This window comes from Falco naumanni, chromosome 5, assembly GCF_017639655.2.
Source record: "Falco naumanni isolate bFalNau1 chromosome 5, bFalNau1.pat, whole genome shotgun sequence".
NCBI lineage: Eukaryota > Metazoa > Chordata > Aves > Falconiformes > Falconidae > Falco > Falco naumanni.
In genome coordinates this window covers 34308874-34328742 of record NC_054058.1, presented here as the reverse complement: position 1 = coordinate 34328742, position 19869 = coordinate 34308874, and the positions used below count along the sequence as shown (strand labels likewise).

Sequence of the window (19869 nt, the reverse complement as noted above, 5' to 3'; positions counted from 1 at the left end):
ACCTCTTCACCAAAAAATCTGCCTCTATGGGAAACCAGTATGAGTGGTCTCAAAAAATTCTGGTTTGCCCCAGCTAGAATGTCCCCATATACACCTCTACGCTAACATTTGTAAACTAGGGTGAATACTGCTGATCCCTTCTTGAGGCTCTGTGATTCCTGAGAATCCTCCTTGCCATGGACCAAAAGCCAGGAGGTGGAGCTAAAGAATAAATTTTCAAGTGGGAGCAGAAAATATGGTCAGGATATTCAACCTTGTGAAACATAGAGGTGCCAGGGTAGCAGGCACAGGAGATTAGGAAATGAGCTTTGAAGGTTGGATCAATGCAAGTAAGACATGAGTCCTTGAAAGAGCAGATATCTTTTCAGCTTTATGTGCTCAAAAAAATCCACATTTGTCACCTACAAAGACAAGGTAATGGCTCACCCAAAGATAATCCTGTCTGTCCTGCCTTGTACACAAAGGGGGGTGACAGTGTTTGTGTAACATCAGTTGACAATCTTTCAAGAAGAAAATAAAATTAGGAAAGTCACAAGGAAACTGTCATTTCCTAACACTGCAGATAAGTTGCAGCATAGCTTCTCTGCCTTCGTTAAAAGCTGTTGTGTGTAGTCTTTTTGCCTCCCTGTTTCAGTCTTTGACTCTTTCATTTTCATCTTCAGTATATATTTGGTTCCTTCTCCTCCTGCTGTCAAGCGTACCATTTCTTATCCAAATAGAGCAAAAGTTGACCAGCATCCTTCAAAATAAAACTCTGTTTACAACTGTAAACATCAGCCTTGAGAGTAAACTGCATTTTACTGCATATTAATGAAGCAAATTTTTCACCCATCTATTTCCTGTGGATAATTGAAGGCACCACTATAGGAGAGGGGATACAGTGTCTCTTGCTCAAAAGGGACAGGAGAAGCTACAAAATTCTGAACTGTAGCTTTTGAGTGATCTGCTACACTGTGCTGCCCATGAAGATTTAGAAGAGTATTTTTAAGTGGCGATGTCGGATGTAAGTATTTCCCCAGACCTTCACATTCTGCTGTGTATTCCAGTTTCTTGATTAGGCCTGCTAAGTGTACAGTCCTCATGTAACCTGAAATCAGGCTCATTATTCTCTTCCCTTTGCCTTGAGTGAGAGACAATTATCAAGTTTTCTAACTGCAATCCTCTTGCTTTCTCCTGACATTCAGAAGGAAGTAGAAACAGATCACCTTGACTAGAACTCTTAATCACAATATCAACGTATATGAACTCATGAAAATTCAGAGGACCCCTCCTGACATGTGCAAAAAGATTGTGGAAAGCACAAGAACTGTGCAAACTTTTAACGGAAGTGAAACAGAAAGGCTGGAGGGGTGCTTTTAAGCTAACTGCTTATATTTGATGCATATAATAGTTTTAACAAGAAATTCATAAAAATAATATTCTAATCTTTTCAGGTCTCTTGGAAGATAAACTAGATACAATGTAGGTACATCTTTTAAGAGTCAGAGGATATGATACAGTGCTAAAATACTTGTTCATTGTTTACCTGGAGACATGGCGTTTACAAGAACAAGTCGACAGGCAACATCACAGACAAATTCTCTATGCAACTGCTTTGCTGTAAGACGAGTAAAACAAGGTGAGAGCAGCTCCTCAACTCCACTACTCTCTACAAGAGATTATAGCCAGTAATAATACCAATCTGATGGAATAATGCTAAACCTGCTAAGAAAGTTTCTGATTCTGCAATAGTTTCTTGTTCTGAACTAAACCAAAATCAAGACCTTCTTTTCTGATGGATAGGCAGATTCCTGCCTCAGAGGAGTGGATAGCTGATTGGTCAGAGGGCTCACCCAGGTTGTGAGATACTAAGATTTGAAACACTGCTTTGCCATGTTCTTCTGTGCCAAATCAGTGCCTCAACTACCAGGTGTTTTCTCTCAACTTCTCCTACTGTACTATAACAGTAAAAATAGCAATTGCTAATATTTGGGCTGAGGAAATGGACTGAGTCTAGTCAAACCCACATTCTCTCTCTGCTCAAAAGATTGCTTTATTATTGATGAATGAATTAAATGTCCATTGCAAAACTGATACCATAATGACATACCCATGTCAAGAGATATGTCTGTACTAGGAAAGTATGCAATTTCATCAGCTGACATGGTCAGCTCTCAGTTTTGAGAAAACTCACCCATATGCCATGGGCCACATGGTCATTACGGTGCTATGCACTGACTTTTGTTCATGTGCAAGAAATACTAATAAATCAATTCAAGGAGACTGCTAAGAAAACCCTCAGATGACTGAATCATGACCATGAGCTGACACCATTACATACCTTTTCGAGTTCACCATCTACTGTATTATTTTGGCCATGTACGCCCGTGAGCTGTGAAATTGTGGCCTTCTGTTTAATGCACATCTTGTTAGAAAATACTTGTATAAGGATACATAGCACCTTGGAAATCTGAGAGTATCAGCTATAACCAAACAGCCAGAGCAAGCATGAAAATTCAATGAAAAATGGGAATGTAATCCCAAATCACTAAAGAAACGTGAACCACTAACAAAAGTTAAATCAAAGGAACACAGTACAAATACTCAGTTAAGTCAATTCTGATGACACTCCTACATATGTGTAGTGTCTACCTACTGTCATGTCTACTATGGTGGCAGCTGCTACTGGATCATTTTGGCTGTGCATGTCTGTATGCTCTAGAATAACAGCTTCTCTCTGATGGACTTGATGTTGGAAAGTGCTGCATAGTTATGTTCAATCACCAACCACAGAATAAATTTAAGTGACAGAATAAAGTGAAGAATAATATTCTTAAAAGATGTCTTGTCTCGTCACACATTAATCTGTAAAGGAAATAACATTTTAACAATCACTGCAAAGAAACTAAATATCCAATAGAAAAACATACAGCATATCTGGCTTGCAAGATAGCTTCATTCAACCTATTGTTTTCAAAGAATACATGGAATACTTGTTTCTGTAGCATACACATCATTCCAGTTGAGTGCCTTTTCTCCTCTGACTGCTTGAGACTGAGCTGCAAGTAGTAACACTGATTTTGGAAAAGTGATTTGGGGCTATATTCCATTTTACATTCATATTACATACTTATACAGATTTTGCTTTTACGGTTACTATCAGCTTTACAGACTACTTTAATACACTTTTATAATATTTATTTTCAAATACATTAATGTCTAAACTCCTTATCATTATTACAATAGCACATGAATAATGAATTACAGCTTTGCAAAATTTTTTGACAGAAATCACGTAAGATAAGCTACTCACATCTGCCTTGTAACTTTCAGTGCTCTTTTGCAGGTAGTGCTACAAAATCCTTAGAAGGCAGTTGGTCCAATGGTAAATGATGAGACCCTCAATACGTGCTTCAGGACAACTGAAAATGAAAACAAAGCCCTCAAAAAAAAAAAAAGTTCTTGAAGTTGTCCTATCTTTCTGAATTTCTTGGAAAAAAAACAAAGAGGAGGTAAGTTGAGCTGATTGGGTTTATATTCTTCATTAGATAATGGCTCTATTCATATTGGCTGAGTGCATGGATATTCTCCTGTCACACATTGTGTTGGGAGGAAAAAAGGCACAGGAGTATGAACAAATATACCTTTGGAAATTTGCTTTGATTTAAATCTGGACACAGTTTCCATGACTGGTTTCTTAGGGTGAAAGTAGTAGGCATTTGCAGAAAAAGACTATGATCATGCCCTGCTGATATAAACACAACTAAACAATCCATCATCAACTGAAGAAATTTAAAGGTCAGCATCTACCACTGTTCCTGACAATGAATTTGATGGTGTCATTGCTGGAATAAATTACCACTCAACATGACAGGGCATTACTGAGCCAAATATTAAAGAAACATCAGCCTAAACTAAAATCCCATAACCGAACCTTGGCTTTTGCACCTCAATTGCTTGAGCAAAACAAGAAATAAGTATTGCAGGAAAAAATTCCCCCCAAAGTGAGCTTTTTCTTTAGTCATTTTCAGCTGTTTTGGAAAGATGCATTCAACAGTATCATTCTAGGTTTTGTTAGCTCATGTTGCCATAGCCAGATCTTACCAGCTTTTCTTATGCAGAGCAATACCAGAAGCAGTATTATGATGTCCCTCTCTGTAGAAAACAATTCTTCCTTTACCATAAACCTTCTGCCTTTAAAATCTTTTAACAAGACAACAGGATTTCTCTCTGATATGGTAGGATCACTTAAGATTGGAAGAGTTGGAAGAATTCTTACCAGAACAGTAGTAACTTCCCCTTGATGAGCAATAGGGCTTTTTGTTCTTGCAGAGGTTAGATGGGTATTGATGCCCAAGAGTAGGCTCAGCGAGAAAAATGGAAACTCGGAAACAGCAAGAGAACCTTTCTTCATCCAGATAGCATATCACTTCCAGAATAAAAGAGGCAAATAAGGAAGAAGTAGGGCAGTGCTTGCCACTGCTACTATGTATGACAGATGTGGGCTGGAGGTGGACCTGTATGCTCCAGTCAACACCAGTGTCAAAATCTGGTAACTGGCCATCGTAGACAAAGTAGGATAGCTCCATCCAAGAATTCCTGAGAGACCTATGGCTACAACCATTCCTCCAGAAGCTTAAAATCTAGTTTTAAGTGCATAACAGCAGTGAGCCTTTGTGGCAGGAGAGTGTTTTAGTCTCCTCGTCATCTTGAGAATCAAAAATCTGTCAGAGTTATTGCTACTCAAGACAAAGAAAAATCTGCTTCATCTGGTTAACAAGTTGAAAAAACCTGTCAAAATTACTCAAAAACAAATTTTCACTGAATTTTCCCAAATCTCAAAATAGGGTTGGAATTTGCTGAAATTTGTGCAGTGCTGCATTCAAACCATCCTGCGCTGCCCCTAACAGTTTAATTTCCCCATCCATTTGATGAAATTCTGTGACCAAATTCCTTTTACTTAATTTAGAAACTTTAGACAGGCATCTTTAGATAGATGGAAGTTCTCTGAACAGACAGTGAAAAGAGACAGGCACCACTGGCCAATAAATCAGACCTCAATTGGGCCAACTCCCCCTCTGAAGGTTTTCTCTGTCTCCTTGGAATATACATGTATTATCAAGTAACTATATTCCCAATTTTGTCACCTCAGGTTCCTAAAGTTAAGGAAACAAATCTGTGCCTTACTGTGGACCTAGTTATTGCTGGCATAAAGATACCTTCGCATTCGGGACTCAGTTATATTTGGAAATGCACTTTTATGCTGGTATAATTGTCTTTACCCTAGGGGAGATGTACTACTTAAGCTACACTGATATCATCAAAAAAGCACAATTTTCTGGTGCAGACACATCCAGTCTGCTCATTATAGAGTGTTTATGGCTCATTTTCTAATGGTTCACAAATTGGGACAATGTTCCTTAGTAAAACTGAGTGGCAAGGGGGCTAGAGATTACGATAGGCAGGCAAGTGGCAAATATAAAGTCAGTAAGTATCAAGATCCCGTAATTTTCAAAGTTCTGTTTTGTCAGTATTCCTCACGGTGTATACTTACAGCCTGTCTCACCTGCTGCCTCACCTACTGGCTGTTTGTCACTTAAGCCTTTATTCCTTGGAAGATAAACTTGTGGAATAAGCCCACCAATTACCGTATCAATAAGCCACCTGATCCCAAGACAGCTGCCAATCTGTCCATGTCAAGTGCAGAAGGCTGGAGTTTGTGTCTCCCATACCTCCGTAGACCGAGGCTGCCTCGTTACACAAAGCCGGGTCTAAATAAGAGACCTCTCAATTAACTGCGTTCAGCTCAGCCAGTGGCTCGCATTGTGATTATTTATGCCTTTGCCATCTGTAAAATGGGGTTGGCAGTAATACTTTTCTCATGGGGGGAGAGTGAGGAGGAAAAATGCTCAACAGAGGTGTAATTCTTTGGGAAACAGGTGACAAGTGAGGAACCACAACCATTATCCTCAGCAACCCACCTGCACTCACAATCACCTACACAGTGCAAGTTGAAAACAATATAAAAATGTGCTGGTAATGCTCTGATGCCAGGCCTTAGAACTGATTCCCAAACCCTTAGAAAAGAATGTAGTTGCTAAACTATCACGTATGTTAAACAGCAATAGCCAGTGGGCCAGCCCTACTACGGACCGTAACAAGGAAATGAAACTGGGGCTCTCTAATCCAGGAATGCACCGTCCTGCTTGCACATCGCTTCAGTAATCTGAGCCAGGCCAAGGTAATGGCAGGCTCTGAAGTTGTGGTTTCAAGAAATGAGTGTACGGCAATGCTATCAGCTCAGGAAATTCCCTGTCCTCACCTACTCTTGCCTTTTCCCGCCCCACAGGATGGCACATCCAAAGCTGTGCTGCAAAATATGCGCGCTCCCTAACCCAGCTGTAGAAACACTTCATTAAGCCACGGAACAATTTCCCAGCCCAGCTCACAGCACAGGCATCAATATGGAGAACAAATGGGGAAGAATACATTAAACCAGTGTTGCTGCTCGATAACTTGGTCTTACAAGAACATTCTGACAACACACTGAATGTATATGTGCACCATGTACACACCCAAACAATTCAGGCAACTGTACATTTATGTCTTTTGGCACTCCATCTCAGCATACAGATGCTAATGCAGCCTCTCTCATGTGTATGCTTTAGAGTGATCTAACACTGGTGTGGCAAGGACTTTACTGCTTTTATGGTGTAAGGAAGAAGTGATAACACACCCTCAAACCACGACCTTTTCTGCAACAGTTTTTCTGAATGAGATAGCTGCTACTGAGATAGTATCTGAAGAATCCAGTCCTTGAATAGCTGCTTTAATGCCTTTGACCTGTCTGCCAGCAGTTTATTTTGTTTTCCAGATTTCACTACAAACAACTTGTATAAACTGTTGCACAAGCTGAATGTAGTGCCATTACAGTGGGTTTCTCACCAGCAATCAGGCCCCAGGAAGGTGGAAAGAAGGGCAGAAAACTGTATGTCTATAGCACTTCTTCAGGAGTTAAAAGTGATTTCCTTGTGAAAATATAAAAAGTAAGAAATCTTCAGAATAAAGGAAAAAGAGCAAGTGAAGGCGGGTCGGGGGGGGGCGAGGGGAAGAAAAATCAAACTTATCTGTTACTAAGACATGTTAAAAAATCTATATATTACCCAAATAATCTTTGCTCCAAGCCAGCTGGCTATGACACTCAGATGTGTCTACTGCAAAACAGCAAAAGGTAGAGGGACTGATGTCCCGTTCCAGTTCTTTCTGTTCCACCTCTCGCCTCTGAGTTCTGCTGAATGTGACATTTTTCCCTGGCACCTAATACACAGAACTCTGCTGCTAATTTTATGCACAGAGTTCTCATGCTGTGTAATTTGAGGCCAGAGACTCCTCCAACAGCCTGCCAGACAGAGTACGCACCCTTCAACACTGCTTCTGCCGCAGAGAAATGGGGGAAGGGAGAAGGAAATGAGCCAAACAAGAAACAAGAAACAGGCTTCCAAACTTGTCCAAGATGTTTGGCTGATTTCTGGCTCTCAGGTCTACCAGGGATCTGTCTCCAGCCCTCCCCATCCTGTTTGTCAACAAACCAGCCCAGTGGATTTGCCAGCAATTACAAGGGCTCAGTCACTTTAAGGTTTCACCTTTTTTTCCCATATTAGGTTCTATCTGGCTGCTCTAATACTACATTAGGCTGTTGGCCAAAAAGCTCTTTTAATACTACCCTGAGACAGAATAAAAAGTGATTTTTGCAAGGTTATAACCAAGGATTTAAAAGAGAAACTGGTGACTTTTTTCCCACCTTGGTTAACATCTCTGCATCTTACAGAGACAGTTTACTAAAATGAGAATGGGCAAGTAACCTTCAAAACCTGGCCTGATCATACTCAAAAGGGGATTGAACCACATGTATGTATCCCCATTAACTCACTAGAAAAGCCTTTGTGTCAGACACCCCTCTTTGGTTCCAGCTAACGACCGATTTTTGCTGAAGCCTTTTAGTGGAATCATCACTCTCCACAGTAAAAAAAGTATGGAATCAGACCCGTTTTGATACTACTGACTTCTGCCCTGGTGCTGATAATGCCAAAAGGGGTACACTCTATACCACTGTCCTCTCCCAATGCCAACTTTTCTTTCTCTTGAATGTATGAACCAATAGACAGTGAGGGAACTACAGGTTAAAAATTAAAAAAAAAAAGAACTTTGATAACAGAATTATATCAATAATGTCTCCTACTGCAAACACTTCATGCCAGAAGAAAATAAATTGCACTGCCTAAAGACTTCTTTGGTTGGTACAGCATCCACCTCACTAATGCTTTTTCTCTTATAATTATGTTGACCAGCGGTATTAAGTAAAGACCTGGTCTTAAAAAAAAATGGATCCCAGGCCTTGCTGTACAGCAAGTGCTATTATAGCCCACAGACTTATCTAAGAATAAATAAAATCCTTCTTGAGAATTTGAGAAGAGCTGGGACTTCTGCTGTTGTTCAGCTGCAACAGCATCACAAGCTTTGACATCCAGAGAACTTTCTTTGCAGTTCCTTTCATCATGAAGTAAGTGCCTACGCAGAGAGAACAAGGAAGGAAAGACTGGCAAGAGGAACATAGTCCTTTATTCCTTATCTGGGGTGTGGGGTAGAAAAAAGATTAAGCATAAAAGTCAGGTAAGTTCATATACTGATCTGGTACAGCCATCAACATGCTCCACTGGAGAAAAAGAAGAGAACGAGAGGAAAAATACGGACAATGGACAGCTGACAAGAAGAGGAATATAAAAGGAAATAATAGGGTTGTGTGGAAACAATCAAATGTAAAAAAAGGATTGGGAAGAACCCATCCTTCCTCTAAAGACATGCATCGCATTTCCAAACTTGACCCACATGTGTCTAGCTATCTAATTTATGACAGACATGAAGCTGACCAGCCAGCAGGCTGGCCATAAATTATCCGTCTTAGATAAGCCAAGATGATTTACATTAGTGTCCTGGTTCCATCTGGGATAGAGTTAAAGTTCTTCCTAGTAGCTGGTACAGCGCTGTGTTTTGGATTTCGTATGAGAATAATGTCAATAACAAGCTGATGGTTTAGTTGTCACTAAGCAGGGCTTACCCTAAGACAAGGACTTTTCACTTTCCCATGCTCTGACAGTGAGGAGGTGCACAAGAAACTGGGAGGGAGTAGAGCCAGGGCAGCAGACCTGAGCTAGCCAAAGGGATATTCCGTACCACAGAATGCCAAGCTGAGTATATAAACTGGGGACAGTTGGCCAGGAGTCACCATGTGCTGCTCAGGGACTGGCTGGGCATCGATCAGCGGGTGGCGAGCGATTGTATTGTGCATCACTTGTCTTTCTTGTGGTTTATTTCTCTCTTTCTTTTTGTTGTCTCCCTTGTCATTACTACTACTATTACTATTATTATATTTTATTTCAATTAATAAGCTGTTCTTACCTCAACCTCCTCAATCCACAGGTTCTACTGTTTTTCTGATTCTCGTTCCCATCCCACAGAGTGGTGGTGGGGTATGTGAGCAAGCTGCTGAGTGGTACAGTGTCAGCTGGAGTTAAACCACAACAATTAGGAGTGATTGAAAAAACAAGAATCTTGCCCTTGCCCTCCAGGGCACTGCCTGGGATATACTACTCTGTTGGCACCTAAAAATCTGCAGGTGTCCTGAGGTGGCAATGTTCCCTGCCAAGACACCTCCATTATAAAAGCTAATAGATCAGAGCCTTGTTTCCACTGCCTGACAACACAATTGCCTAGCACAACTACACTTTCAGATCCATGATACTTGCATGATACTTGCAATTTTGCTGATCGAGCTTTGCTCAAATCCTTGCTTTTTCCTCTTTTTTTTAAATACCTTCATTGTTTATCTCCTTTATTTATATATATATGCACTCCTTTTCTTTTTTCTTTTTTTTTTCATTAGCAAAACAGTAGCCAGAAAGTCAAGACAAATTATTTTTCTTCTTAATTAAATGCTTATAAGGCTGTAACTGGAATACTATCAGTACTCTTAAAGCAAGAGAAATATTGACAACCTGGATAGAGTTCAACAGAGGACAAATAAGGCTGGAGCATATGATATATGATGAAAGGCTGAAGTAAATGGGTTTGTTTAGCTTAGAGAAGACTGGAAGGGTGATCAAATTGCTAATTGAACTGAACAAAGTGGGATTAAAGAGGAGACATAGCTAGACTCTTCTCCTAGGTGGACAATGCAAGTACAGGAGACAAAAATCACAAGTTGCAACAAGGGAAAAATCTCCTTGGACATAAGAAAAAATATTACAATATGACGCTGGAGCAAGGGACCAGAAAGGCTATGGGAACTCCACCTGGGGAGATTTGCACATTGTGACTAGACAAGCTTGATTTGTTATATTAGCCCAGCTTTCAGCAAGACATTGCATAGATGACATCCAGTGGCCCCTTCCAACCTTGTTCTATATTCAGATACCAGATGCTGTCCTCAGCTAACCAAAGTCTCCATCGGAGTTACTGGTCACCTTATGCAAGACAATCTGCTTGACCTAAATTAAAATCTTACATGTATTTGGCAACTGTGAGCATTTCAGGCAGTTCATAGTACACTGGTACATAAAACAAAAGTTCCTGCATAAAAAGGAAAAAAAAAAAACCAGGAATGGGAGGAAACAGATGGACTACCCAGTGGATAAGGAATTAGCTGGATGGTCACATTCAAGAAGTTGCTCAGCTTGATGTCCAAGTAGACACCAGTGACAAGTGGCGTTCCTCAGGAGCTGGTTACTGGGACCAGCACTGTTCAACATCTGTGTCAGTGACATGGACAGTGGGATCGAATGCACCCTCAGCAAGTTTGCCAATGACACTAATTTGTGTGGTGTGGTCAGTGTGCTGGAGGGGAGGGATGCAATCCAGAGGGACCTGGACAGGCCTGAAAGGTGGTCCTGTGCAAACTTCATGAAGTTCAACAAGACCAAGTGCAAGGTCCTGCATGTGGGTCAAGGCAACCCCAAGCACAAATACAGGCTGGGCAGAGAATGGATTGAGAGCAGCTCTGAGGAGAAAGACTTGGGGCTGTTGGTAGATGAGAAGCTCACCATGGTGTGGCAAAGTGCACTTGCAGCCCACAAAGCCAACTGAATCCTGGGCTGCATCAGAAGCGTGGCCACCAGGTTGAGGGAGGTGATTCTTCCCCTCTACTCCACTCTTGTGAGACCCCACCTGGAGTACTGCATTCAGCTCTGGGACCCCCAGCATAAGAAGGACATGGACCTGTTGGATTGAGTACAGAGGAGGGCCACAAAGATGATCAGAGGGCTGGAGCACCCATCCCATGAAGACAGGCTAAGAGAGCTGGGGTTGTTCAGTCTGGAAAAGGCTCCAGGGAGATCTTATAATGGTCTCTCAATATTTAAAGGGGGCTTATAAGAAAGATGAGGACAGACATTTTAGTAGGGTCTGTAGCGATAGGACAAAAAAGTAATGGTTTTAAACTAAAAGAGGGTAGATTTAGATTAGATATAAGGAAGAAATTGACAATGAGGGTAGTGAGACACTGGAACAGGTTGCCCAGAGAAGTCGTGGATGCCCCATCCCTGGAAGTATTCAAGGCCAGGTTGGATGGGGCTTTGAACAACGTGGTCTACTGGAAGATGTCCCCATCCATGGCAGGGGGGTTGGAACTAGATGATCTTTAAGGTCTCTTCCAACCCAAACTACTCTATGATTCTATGATCCTATGAAACACAAGTTCTCCTAAAACCAAGACATCTAAACATTATCTTCAATAACTTCATAGCAAATCATATCAGTGGATATTCTCAGATTGGATTGCCAGTAAGAAACAATCAACTGATCTCTGTGCCTTGCTTATACTACCTACCTCCTGCACCTGCAAATTCTTTTCTCTTTGAACACCAACTTCTCCCTCCTCACCACTTTCTCCTTGTGGCACTCATCCCTCTGCAAGCCCATCTTCCCCCTCAGCCTGCTTTCCTCTCCACACCACCTTTTTTTGTCTTTTTTTGATCCTTATCTCACCCTTTATTCTTCTAGTCCTAAATCTCGAGTTGAAAAGTAATTCTTCATAGCACCTCCCCTAAAGAGCAACTATTTGGCTTTTGGCCTGCTCCTGCTTTGTCAGCTGTCTCTTGTCAACACATCTACTGAGCGTGTGGGGAAGCTTTGGAATGATGAAGAAACCCATAAGCTGGCCAGGTAATCCCAGGGAAAGCCTGGTCTGCATTAATGATTCTTGTAGAATAAACAGGAGAGTTTGATGCCTAAAGTAGCTTAGAGCAGCCTTCATGTAATGTTGCCTGACACATCAAGTATTCAGTGCTTGAAATGGGGGAGGAGGGGAATATGGCTACCATGAAAATTAGGAGAGAGACTAAACTTATGCACCACAGAAGCACTATGCCTGCACTGATTTTATTGGCAATAAATATAGTTCTTCAGATTTTCTTTTGTAGCTTGGCTCCCGTTACCCTCAGACTCTTTATTGTTGTTAGCGCTGTGGCCTTTAGACACCAGAATTCTTACTGTAAGAAATGAAATGGTTATAGAAACTTAGGATGCCTGACTATATATCTGACACAGTGGGGAAAAAAAGGATGAAGAAAAATTCATACAACTTGAAATTGGACTCTTAAGACTGTTTACTAGTGACCAGTCAGAAAGGCTGCAGTTTTACAAACGTCCGGTTCAGAAAACAAGAATCACAGAAGATAACACTTTCACCACAAAACTATGTAAGCCAAATTGGTAGTTTTGAGACATAATTTTAAAATTCAGTGTAATTTTGCTCTCAGTTACAGAAAAGTCACTGTTGACATATGTTTGGATGCCAGACATAATGCTTACCAGTCCACCCATGCCATGATGTAACTATACAAAGAGTTTATGACCACCATAGATTTTTATACTAGAAAAATGGTTAGTTTTTCTCAATCTTGAATCCATATTTTCACTATGAGAAAACACGTATTCCTACTTTGAATACTTTCTAACAGTGCTTTCCAAGTTGCAGGAAAAAAAATTTCAATACGAAACACACTTGCCTTGGCAAAATAGTTCACATACTTACTCCTACTGATGATTGTCTTATGCTTTCAAAGTCTATCAGATTTAGCCAGACTAACAGCAGATACTCTACTTTTACATATAACCCTTCTTCAAATCTCAATAAACTCTTTGCTGAAATAATAGCTATCCAGCTGCTAATCCCACGACACAATTAAACACTGTGTGAAAGGACATTTCTTTTTAAGCAGATTTAAATTTTATCAAATGATTACTCCATCTTAATTTGAATACTAATTATTCAAATACTTTTTCCTTTTTAACCTTTTCTCACCCAAGTCCTTTCTTGGGCCCTTAGGCAACAGAAAAACTAAAACTGTAACTGTGAGATAGCAGAAGAAGGAAAGAAAAAGAAAGGCATGATATAGTTACTGGATTCTGATTTAGGCTCCAAATTTGGCTTCAGAGGGACTATTCATCGTTTAAAAGTAAAGCATAAAGCAAAAGGCTGTGCAAGATCACAGTGCCTTTGGCACAGTAATTGTTTCTCACTATGAGACATGTAAGTACAATACTTATGAAAGGCCATAGTTACAGTTGGATCTACAAAATGTGATGCAGTATAAAAACAAGTGAGAAAGAACCGTCTAGGAAAAGAAACTCCTAGTAATTTTTAGTAAGTCTGTTCTCCAAATATCTGACTGAGTTTTCTTGTATTGATTTGGTTTGAGTCTCCATTTCTGACTGCACACATGAAGTAGTGCACAACACATCTACTTTACTATCCACAGACAGTGTTAAGAAGATGTGGTAGCCATGCTCTAAGAATTCACACTTGAATTAATGCTGCCACAGAAGTGCAAAGACTTTATCTAAACATGACAGTCTATAAAAAAGATGTAATGGGGAAAAGGAGTTAACAATAGTTTTTTTATGGGCTAGCAAACTATCTAGAACTACAGGAGAAAAGTGTTTGCTACATGCTATTGATTCCAATCAGGATATCCTTTCCTTCACTTTGTAAAGGGAATAACTCCCTTAAATACTTACACATTTGGTTTTCTTTCTCCAAGTGTCTTTATCAACAAAAATCCTTTCTTGCCCAAAAACAACCTGTTTCTCTAAACTATGACTGCATGGTGTGCTACCATTCTAAGGGAGACTTTAGCAGATGTTTCTGTTTTGCTGTCTCATCTTCAGGCTCCTTTTAAGGAGCTATTAGTCTTTAAGGTTCCCTAATACCCCAACTAAATTTATCAGCAGTTGATTGCAGCCAAGAGTTAAGCTAAATTAAACTTTGAAATCCCCGTACAGTGTATCAGATGCACTTCTGGTAGGAGACGTGGAGCAGAAAGCTCCAAATGTTCCATTTACAAAGAGGTAGGAAAACCATGCTTTTCTCTGAAGGTTTCTAAAAGCTTCCACACATTTTTCAAGATCACCACAATTTCCCTGATTTGATAAGACCAAGAACTCAACTATTGAAACAATTTGTCATTTAACTCCATACCAGGTGTGTGCATGCATACACATGCATAAATTTGCATGCAGGTACGTACTTCCTCTACAAATGTGTATATTATATATGGAGAAAGTGTGTGTACACACACACTTAGGTTAAGGCTGCATGCATGCTTGAGACATCTGTTCCAACTGACATACCTGATGAAAAGGTATTTATCTACATATATCTCTTTCTCACATACACACACATGTATGTGCGTGTATGTATATATGTGTCTGTTCCCCAGTCTTTGTCCTCACATAACGAATCATTCCCTTGTTTGCTTCTCTTAATCACTCGTGAGTAATTATCAGAACAGATATCCCTCTTGCTCTCACTCCTGCTCTTAGTGAGTAGTAAAATACACAGTGTCTTAAATAATTTGCATGTCGACATCAATAGTTGGTTAGTTTTGATGTCGAAGTATGATAATTCCTTACTATTCCAGAACTGTGAATTTCTATGGTACTTCTATGTCAGAGGAGATAAAATTAGGTACTCTTACACACACAAAAAAAAAAACCACAAAAACAACAAAAACCCACACACAAGTTGAAACATAAAAAGAGACAGTCCAGTATGTACTCTTCCTTAAAAAGAAAAAAGAAGATAGAAAAATTACGGATGCTTAAGAGCAAGTGGCATAAGATACAGATTTTTTACCTGAAAGCCAGTAATTGCAATCTAAAACATCAGTAGTTTTGAGAAGTTTAATGAGAGCAGTAACCACATTTAATGAGAGCAGTAACCACATAGATTGATGGTGTCAGTCAAATTCCTAACAGATTGGCCTTCTCCCTACAAAGTAATTATTCAGTGGCACTAATTGATTCCTATCTCTCTGCTGTTTCTGTAAAAAGTTCTAAAAGAGGGGCCTAGTGAAATCTCCATTAAAAACACCAGAGAGTCCCGGTGACAACTGTGGAAGATGGCTGAGGTCCTAAAAAGACAACCGAGTTAAGACTACAGCTCTCTGGATGTAAAAGCGATTCTTGCAAACCAGGTTACAGTAAACTGGTGAAATAAAAACAAACTTTGTCTCTAAAGACTTCATACCATTTACTCTGAGGACACATCAAAGATCTGTTTCCAAAATAATTTGTCTGTCATTTTCACCAGCTTTTCTTTTTTTCTTCCAGGAGAGAAATTGTGTGTGAGAAGTGTGATTTCTGCTGTCTGTATCCCCATGGCTACTAGAAACAGCTAGAAAGGGAATTGGGCACAGCACAGCACACAAAATGTCAGGTTAACAAATTCCAACACAACAGTTCAGACAACAGACGCTTGCTTTCTCCCACCTTCATCCTCCCATATCACACTAAAACAAACAGGAAAAAAAGTCAACAGAAAACTAGCCAAAGCCATGTAAGGGAATCAAATATGTCCTTCAGAAAGGTAAACCTCTCTAAAAATAGGATGAAAGCCTAAGCAAGTCACTTGTTTTCACTCCTAGCAGTAATAAAGGGTCCTTGTAAGGGTTTCGCACAAGTCCTGTGCTGTTACAGTAGCATCTGTCTCCTCATTGCTAGAGAGAAATGGTGAAGAAGATTTAAAGAATGTGTAACCTGAGAGAGAAATCATCTGTCACTCCCTCACAGGGCAACAGCAAACCTTCCCTCTCCTGGGAGAAGGAACAGCCACCCTCCTTCACCTACCTCTTGTGATTACAGCTTTAAGCATTATTATAATACACATGCTTATCACAAAGTTACAGAATGGTTGGGGTCGGAAGGGACCTCTGGAGATCAAGTAGTCCAACCCCTCTGTTAAAGCAGGTTCACCTAGAGCAGGTTGCACAGGATTGCATCCAGGCAAGTTTTGAATGTCTCCAGGGAAGGAGACTGCACAGACTCTCTGGGCAGCCTGTTCCAGTGCTCTGTCACCCTCAAAGTAATATGAATAATACTGATAATCAGGAAAAATCTACCTCTATTAAGAAAAGGTAAGAGAAGGCCGTCTGAAAAGCAAACATTCCGTGCAATCCACAGGGTGAACCCAGTAGCAAAGAAGAGGTCAAGCAACAAACAGATCCTCTCTGTGAAAGGGGTGATCCCTTTGCTTCACGCAAGTAAAACTGCTATCACAAGCTATACTTCTCACAGTCAAGATATGGAGCAACAAAACAGAAAACGATGGTCCATTTCGGAAGATAATATCCCAGGAGAGGACATAGCACGCAATTTCTTGTGCCACTACTGCGCAGTCGTTGTTGGTGATTCAGTTATCCACCCTTGTGGTGATGCAAGTCGAGGCGGACTGAAAAACACTATGTCTATGTGGCTGGGTTCCGACAAAATGGCAAAATGGCCTTTATTGTTTATACAAATTGCTTATATATCTTAGATAGTACATGTGTCAGACCCTGATAGGCTTTCTGTATTCTTCTTGTTTGCTGTTTGCTGTTGCTGTAGGTGCCCGTATGCTGCAGTTCTAAGTTCTGGTTCTTCACATACTGTTTACATACCTGACAATTTATGGCTGTCTTAAAGGTACACATCTAAGTCTTTAAAGTCAACTAACTCATCTGCAGACCCACTGCAGACCCCAACACACCCTTTAATGGGAGAAAGTGTTGTGGGAAAAATAAATCCCAAGACAGTCAGATAATACTAATGGACAACATGGAGGTACGCTACCTCAGAGATCAATGAGGTTTTTAGTATTCCCTGCTTCTTGTTTTTTCTTTCCCAGATGAGAAGGTAGAAATGTCAACATAAGTGCAGAAAAATAGCAGAGATGACCCATTTCAAAGAGGTAAAATGCTGCAAATCAGCACATCACTTGTATCTTGTGAGTCTCTGATTCATCCAAAAGCAAGATATTAATGATCAGCTTACTGAAATATCTCATTCATCTTCAAGACAGCAGCTTCTGTGTCCCACTAAGATCAAAACTCAAAGGGCCTGGAAGCTACTACCTCTTATAAATAACTGTCAAAATACCATAGCATGAGCTAAAAATGCTGTTGCACACATCGTTCAGATCTGTACCACATGATGCATTGATGCTCCACTTCTAGATTACAACCACTTCCAGATTACATCTCTTCTATGGACACAGAGAATGTTCACAAAGTTTTAAAAGGAGAGAAAGAAGGCCCTGCAAGAAGGTGATTTATGTAAGAGAGCACCATCATGAACCTTTTCAGGAAGGAGAAACAGTACAAACATCCAAGGAAAAAATATATGCTCATGATGAACATAAATTCAGATGTGCAGAATATAAAAAACATAATGTAAGTTTCTATAACATGGGTTAGTCCAATAAAACTATTTTTTTTGCAAATAATGTTTTAAATTATAGGAATAAACTTTTTCACATTACCATACATAAGATTATGAACAAGGTCATAAGAAGGAATATCTAAAAGAGAATTGTAAGAAGTTGTGGTACACTGGTAATGGCAGGGAAAATCACTTCCCTTAGGAATATGCCAGTGAGTCTTTCTTTAGTAAAAAATCTCTCCAGAAGACAGAGGATACAAAAGATGATATTACAAAAGATAAACTCAAATTTTCAATCTGACATTTACCTAAGAGAAGCCCAGACACAGCAGAAGTGAATGCTTCTGGACAAGCTAAAACATCCATTCTCTTAAGAAGTTTAGCATAGGTAACAAGAGTAGAGGTTTCCTTCCTGCAGTCCTCCCTTCAGGCAACTAAAGAGAGAAAGAGAAAGTACAGGAGAATTCAGTATTTGGGTCTGATTCAGGCCACGAGCTACATGGAAATATTCATTTTAGTGCCAATAAATTCGTTTTGCGTATATCTATTTATTAACAACTGGACTTGGGCTGTTAAACTCATTTCATCAGTGTGAAAACAGTACTACAGAATAATGACTTTTATTTACAGATATTCTCCTTGGCTGGATTCAGATCATGACCTAAACCTCAGAAGATATCTCATTTACCAATCATGTAAATGGAAGAATTGTTTTCTAATGAAATATTGACAATAAACAGCTGACACAACCCTGCTCCTTTTCTGCTACTAGTTATGGACTTTCTCAGCCAGCAATTTCCATTTGGGAGGTTGGCAGGAAAAGACCTAACTTGCCATTTGAGCATCACTGCTATAAAATTCTTCCCACTCACTGTTTACCCAGAAATACATCACTCCTTTACAAACCTCTGACTTTTAAACCCATCTCACTGTGCACTAACAGCTCTGAAACAAATTCTAAGAGCATAAGAAAAAAAAAACCCAACAGATTCATTAAAGAATAACTATCAAAATTTGTGTTACCACAGGATTCCAACTGCTAAAACTGAAGTCAAATTTCCCCAAAAGCTGTTCACTCTGATCTAAATGCTTTGACTGCTGTCCTACCAGCAGCCTAGTATAAATGGGAATAAGTAATGAAGTCATGTTTCTGCTGTGCTAGTTTTTCTGGAATATAATCCCTGTGGTAATAATTACATGGGTTTATCCATCCCAGTGTGAAAAACACCAGAGTGTCAATTATGTGGGTACAAGTGTCTGTTGTAAAGAAAACCAGCTGTTTCCATTCTCTTAACCTTGGGGTCAGGCTTCCCACTGGGACTAACAGCTTTTTTTCCTGCTGTAAATATCCATTTGAGAGTTGCTAGGAGGTGTTATGATATACAGACCTACTCTTTCAGCACTAGCTTTTTTCTTGTTTGGTCATCTAAGCCTAACTCTCATCAGGGGTTTGCACAGAAACACCTATTGCTAGTTTTCATTTATATTAATTCCTTTGGGTGATACTGCTCAAGACACTTCACTTTCTTTTCCACACCATTTGCAACACAAGCTGGAGAGTCCCCAAAGCCCACTAGTAGCATGGACTATTAGTGATCTACTTCTAGTCTCTGGGGTATCTCTTGTAGCCATTCGCTATTTCCAGCTATTGAGCCAATTATCAGAGGAGTTGTACATAAAAATGGAACCACTAAGCTTTGATCCTAGGAATAAACACTTCTTTCAGGCGAGCCAAAGAATTGTCCATTGCATGGATTGTGAAGAAGTAATGGAACCTAAAAGGCCTGAACCAGTCTGATATACTCCATCTGGCAGAGGGAAATGACAATTAGTATACACAAAACAACTGACGTTTTCAGCCACAGGGTAGTAGTGTAAAATATATATATATATCTCTGAACAAATATGCTCATATGCAGCCTAAAGAGGGCATATAGGAACTCAAGAGCAGCATATAAGCAAAGTGTCCCAGTAAACATGAAGTTTCCTGTTTTATATTAGCAAAAAATAATAATTAAAAAAATTAAACGGCTACTGTGAGTCACTCTTTTAACTGATTTATTTTTCATATACATTCCGTCCACCTGATCCTTCCACTTATAAACTACGCTGAGGAAAGTAAGTTAAGAACCACCATAC

At 39.9% G+C, this 19869-nt stretch overlaps 1 protein-coding gene across 2 annotated transcripts in view; it reads right to left on the bottom strand.

The window, feature by feature from the left end:
- The window catches only part of NCF4 (neutrophil cytosolic factor 4), a 29195-nt gene extending 10971 nt beyond the window's left edge, over positions 1-18224 (bottom strand). The window contains exons 1-3 of one of the 2 annotated variants that reach the window (XM_040594754.1): positions 18039-18224; positions 3293-3401; positions 1526-1597 (exon numbers count right to left, since the gene is read on the bottom strand). The gene's annotated coding sequence lies outside the window, so the exon portion shown is untranslated. Of the gene's footprint in view, positions 1-1525; positions 1598-3292; positions 3753-18038 lie in introns of those variants that run through there. The other variant, XM_040594755.1, reaches the window with a different exon arrangement.
- Between the last annotated feature and the right edge of the window lie 1645 nt (positions 18225-19869).